The sequence below is a fragment of the Muscardinus avellanarius genome, assembly GCF_963383645.1.
Source record: "Muscardinus avellanarius genome assembly, chromosome: 22".
NCBI classification, from domain to species: Eukaryota; Metazoa; Chordata; class Mammalia; order Rodentia; family Gliridae; genus Muscardinus; species Muscardinus avellanarius.
In genome coordinates this window covers 2,972,310-2,978,278 of record NC_137808.1, presented here as the reverse complement: position 1 = coordinate 2,978,278, position 5,969 = coordinate 2,972,310, and positions in this window count along the sequence as shown.

Here is a 5,969-nt window from a genome sequence, read left to right as displayed (position 1 = left end):
GGCGGCGGCGACGGCCTCGGCCCGACCCCAACGGCTCCTCCGAGCCCGGCGCGACGCGGGCGGGCGGGCGGGCGGGCGGACGCGGGAGGCGGCGGCGGCGGCGGCCGGAGCCAGGAAGCGCGGCGGGTCAGCTGACGCGCCCCGCCCCCCGCACGCACGCCGACGCACGCCGACGCACGCCGACGCACGCCGACGCACGCCGCCGGCGTCAGGAGCGGCGCCGCCCCGCCCGCCCCGCCCGCGCCCGCCGCCGGCAGCGCCACCTGCTGGAGGCGCCCCGCAACAGCGCCGGCCCTGGCGGCGGCCGCCGGCTCATTGGCTCCTCCTATCCTCCGTGGTGGGGACGGGCGTCATTCATTGGCTCGCTCGCTCATTCATTCTTTTTCTTTTTCTTTTTTTTTTTTTTTCCTGTGGAACTCAGAGGCATTCCACCACTGAGCTGCACCCTAGCTCTACTTTTTTATTTTTTTTATTTTTTATTTTTGCTGTAATAAGGATGGAACGCAGGGGCAGTCTACCTCCAGACTACACCCCCAGCCCCATATATATATATACACATATATACACATATATACATATATATACATATATATACATATATATGTGTGTGTGTATATATATGTATATATATGTGTGTGTATGTACATATATATATATATTTTTTTTTTTTTTAATACCCAGACCTTTGTGTGTGTGGGGGGGGGGGTCTGGGGATGGAACCCAGGGACATTTGACCTCCAAGCCACACCTCCTGCCCTATATTTTTATTCTTTATTTATTTATTTATTTATTTATTTATTTATTTTGGTGGTCCTGGGGTTCCTGGAAGCCCTTCTACCTCCGGGCTACACTCCCAGACCTATTTTAACATTTTTATTTGGAAACAGGGTCTCCTAAGCCAGCGCGTGCGGCTGGCTTCGAACCTGCGCCATCCTCCTGTCTCCGCCTCCCAAGCGCAGGGATGACAAGCGTGCCCACCACGCCCGGCTTTATTCTTTATTTTGAAACAGGGTCTCACTGAGTTGCAGAGGGCCTCACTAAGTAGCTGAGGCTGTTCGAAAACCCTGATCCTCCTGTCTCGGCCTCCCAAATGCTGGGATTACAAGCGTGCGCCACCACGCCCGGCTCCCCAGCCCTGTTTTTTATTCTTTATTTTGAAACGGGGTCTCACTGAGTTGCAAAGAGCCTCACTAAGTAGCAGAGAATGCAAACCGCGATCCTCCTGTCTAAGCCTTCCAGGTACTGGGATGACAAGCGTGCGCCACCACGCCCGGCTTCCCAGCCCTGTTTTAGATCCTATTTTATATTTATTTTGAAACAGGGTCTTGCTAGGTTGCTAAGAGGCTCTCATTACTTGCCAAGGCTGTCCTCAAACCTGTCCCAGCCTCCCAGGTACTGAGATTACAGGTGTGTGCCACCGCGCCTGGCAACTGGGCGGGCATTATGGAGGGATGTCTCAGTCCTAAAAGCCCCGGGTCAGAGAGGGCCCTGCAGTGCGCGCCACGGCCACGAGATGGAGCCCGAGAGCAAGGGCCCGGATTGTCCAGTTTTGAGGCTGTCCTGCAAAGACGGTGCCATGTAAGAGGGTAAACTGAGGCTGCGGCATGGCTCGGTGGCACTGCGCTGCCCAGAATAGGCCAGGACCTGGCTGAAGCCACAGCATTGGGGGGGGGAAAACTTTTCAGCCCGAGTGACACTTAGGCCTGAAATCCTAGTACTCGGGAGGCCGAGGCAGGAGGATGGCGGGTTTGGACCCATCATCAGCAAATTCGCGAGGCCCGGATTCTAAAGGAGAAAGGGAAGGAGGTGGCGCTCAGAGGTAGAAAGCCCCTGGGTTTTACCCCCTGGACCAAAAAATTAATTGGCTAAAAAATCTGAAATATTTAGCAGCGCGTGGTGGCACACTCCTGAAATCCCAGCATTCGGGAGGCCGAGACAGGAGGATCACGGTTCACGGACAGCCTCAGCTCCTCAGTGAGGCCCTCTGCAATTCAGTGAGACGATGTTTAAAAATAAAGAATAAAAATATAGGGCTGGGGGTGTAGCTCGGAGGCAGAATGCCCCTGGGTTCCATCCCCAGTACCAAAAAAAAAAAAAAGTCTGAAATGTCTATTCCAGTGTCTGCTTTGGCCCTCTCAGAGTGAAGATGCTGTGTTATTAATTTTTTTATTAAGACTATACTTTCAGGGATCATTTCTATAGTTCGTTACTTAATTTTTTTATTGATTCATTGTAGCCATACATCTTAATGAACTACAAGATGGTAGAGGCGTGCATGCACAGCTCACTCACTGTGTTATTAATAATATTTTCCCGCAACTTAGTGAGATCGTCAGCAACTTAGCCAGACCTGTTTCAAAATTAAAAAGAAAAGAAACCAGTACCGGGCTTGGTGGCGCACGCTTGCCATCCCATACTTGGGAGGCTGAGACAGGAAAATGGCAGGTTCGCGGCCAGCCTCAGCTACTTAGTGAGACCCTCTGCAACTCGGTGAGATCCTGTTTCAAAATAAACAATAGTACTAGAGGTATAGCTTGGAGGTAGACTGCCCCTGGGTTCAAGCCCCAGTAGAGAAAAATAAATAAACAAATTAATTAATTAATTAATTAATTAAATAAACAAACAATAAAGTTTAGCGCCGGGCGCCACCTGGTGGCCTTATCGCGCACTGCAGTGGTTTCTGGCTGGACCAGCCCAGTGACCTACCTGGGGGTGATGTGTCAGCCCGGCTGCTTTTCATCTGTTGCCAAGGCAAATAGTCGAATTCAAAGCTGGGCTGGAAGATTTTAGGTTAGGGACATCAGTTCATCGTATCCTCCGCGTTGCCTGGCCTGGCGACGCACACCTGTAAACATCCTAGTATTTAGGAGGCTGAGAGTGGAGGTTCTCAGGTTCGAGACCACCTCAGTAACTCAGTGGGGGCCTCCGCAACCTTAGTGAGACCCTAATTAAAAATGGAAAATAATAAAACGGGGGTGGGAGTGTAGCTCAGAAGTATAATGCCTTTGGGTTCCATCACTAGTACTGCAAAATAAATAATTCAAATTAAGTTAGGGCTGAGGGTGTAGCTCAGAGTAGCAAGCCCCTGGGTTCCATCTCCAGCACACACCCACGCAATTTATTTTGTCTGTGAGAGGATCCTGGAGATGGAACCCAGGGCCTTTCTTCCTCTGGGCTACATCCTATACATTCATATATATATATGAAACAGGTTTTCGCTAAGTTACTGAGACCCTCACTAAGTTTCTGGGGCTGTCCTCGAACCTGTGATCCTCTTGTCTCAGCCTCCCTTGTACTAAGTTTACAAGTATATTATTGTTTTTTGCAGTACTAGAGATGAAACCCAGGGGCATTCTGCCTGCGAACCTCCTGACTCAGCCTCCTAAACACAAGGAGATTTACAGGCATGCGTCACCACGCCAGGCAGCATGGAAGATATTACGAACGGATGTCTCTAACCTAAAATCTTCCAGGCATGCTTTTATTTGCCTTGGCAACAGATGTAAACCGGCCAAGCAGGTAGGTCAATGCTCTGGTCCAGCCAGAAGGTGCTGCAATGCACTCTAAGGCCACCGGGTGGCGCTCAACGCGGTAGGTCAATGCGCTGGTCCAGCCAGACGGTGTTGCAATGCACGCTAAGGCCACCGGGTGGCGCTCGACACGGTAGGTCAATGCGCTGGTCCAGCCAGAAGGTGCTGCAATGCACGCTAAGGCCACCAGATGGCGCTGAATATGGTAGGTCAATGCGCTGGTCCAGCCAGAAGGTGCTGCAATGCACGCTAAGGCCACCAGATGGCGCTGAATGTGGTAGGTCAATGCGCTGGTCCAGCCAGAAGGTGCTGCAATGCACGCTGAGGCCACTGGGTGGCGCTCGACTCTGTAGGTTAATGCGCTGGTCAAGCCAGAAGGTGCTGCAATGCACGCTAAGGCCACCAGGTGGCGCCAGACGCCGCACCCTATTTTTTATTTCATTTTATTTTATTTCATTGCATTGCATTTCGTGTGTGTGTGTGTGTGTGTGTGTGTGTGTGTGTGTGTGTGTGTGTGTGTGTTACTGGAGACTGAATTTAGGATCATTTTATCTCCAAAATATACCCCCACCCTATTCTTTTATTTTTTTATTTTGAAAAGGGTCTCACTAGGGGCTTCACTAAGTCGGTGAGGATGGCCGTGAACCACGGCCTCCTGTCTCAGCCTCCCAAGTATTGGGATGACAAGCGTTCCTCGCCACATCCGGCTCCGGCTTCTTTTTAATTTTGGAACAGGGTCTCGCTAAGTTGCAGGAAAACATTATTAATAACGCAATGTATCTGCGTGCACGCCTCTAACATCTCGGACTCCATTAAATAGTATGAATACAGTGCACCAATAAGAAAATTAATAACACTGGAATAGACATTTCAGATGTCTTTTGTTTTTTGTTTTTGTTTTGCGGTACTGGCGATGGAACCCTGGGGCCTTCGACCTCCGAGCTACACCCCCAGACCTATTTTTTATTCTTTATTTTGAAACAGGGTCTCACTGAGTTGCGGAGAGCCTCACTAAGTAGCTGAGGCTGTCCTAGAACCACGATCCTCCTGTCTCAGCCTCCCGAATGCTGCAATTACAAGCAAGGGCCAACACGCCCGTCTCTAATTTATTTATTTTGCCATAGTAGTGATGGAACCCAAAGGCATTCTACGTCTGAGCTACACCCCCAGCCCCGTTTTATTATTTTTCATTTTGAATTAGGGTCTCACTAAGTTGCGGAGGCCCCCACTAAGTTAATGAGTTTGGTCTCGAACCTGCGAACCTCCTGTCTCAGCCTCCTAAATACTAGGATGTTGACAGGTGTGCATCACCATGCCAGGCAAAGCAGAGGATATTATGAACTGATGTTTCTAACCTAAAATTATCCAGGTAAACATATGTAGTAAACATATTAAGTACTTTACATTCACGGTGCTGTTAAATCCTCTTAATATCTCCATCAAACAGATAATATTATGGTCTCCGTTTTACTCATGAGGATAACTAAGTCCTGGAAGAAACTATTTTGGCGCTGAGGATGGAACCCAGGGGCATCCGGCCTCCAAGATACACCCTCAGTCCCCTATTTCATTGTTTATTTTTATTTATTTGTTTTCTGTGGTATTTGGAATGGAACCCAGGGGTATTCTACCTCCAAGCCACACCCCAGCCCTATTTTTTATCCTTTATTTCAAAATAAGTTCTCACTGGGTTGCAGAGGGTCTCAGTAAGTAGCTGAGGCTGGCCGCGAACCACGATCCTCCTGTCTCAGCCTGCCAAGCACTGAACTCTTTCTTTTTAAAAAATATTCTGACCTGAAAATACCTTGGAAAAAAATGGATGGAGTTCTCTTTCTCTTCTTTCTTTTCTTCCTTCCTTCTTTTCTTTCTTTCTCTCTTTCTTTCTTTCTTTTCTTTCCATAACATTTCTTCTTAGATTTATCAAAACTCTTACTTTGCAATGAGTACTGGTGGCAAGAGAGGAGGCTTTATTTTTTGCATCTGCCCAATAAGTCCTTCTCCACAAGGTAAAGCAAAAATAAACTTAAGTGCTAGGGACATTTTTAACACAAGAACTCCTTTGGAAAACCTGGAGCCTTTTCGAAAAGAGGAAAAATTTTTATACATGTACATATCTCAAAATCAGCTAAATGTCATATATCACCTCCCTGTCTTTTTTTTTTTTTTTTTTTGTCCAGGAGATTGACCCCAGGGACAGTCTACCTCTGAGCTACACCTTCAGCCCTATTTTATTTTTTATTTTGAAACAAAGTCTTGCTAAGTTACTGTGGGTCTATCTAAGTTGCTGAAGCTGGCCTTGAACCTGCGATCTTCCTGTCTCAGCCATGTAATCCCTAAATACTGGGATTACAGGCATGCACCGCCATGCCTGGATCCAGCTCTCAAATTTCACCAAATTAACTGACGCCCAGAGACGCCTGTAAGTGTCAGAATAAAAAT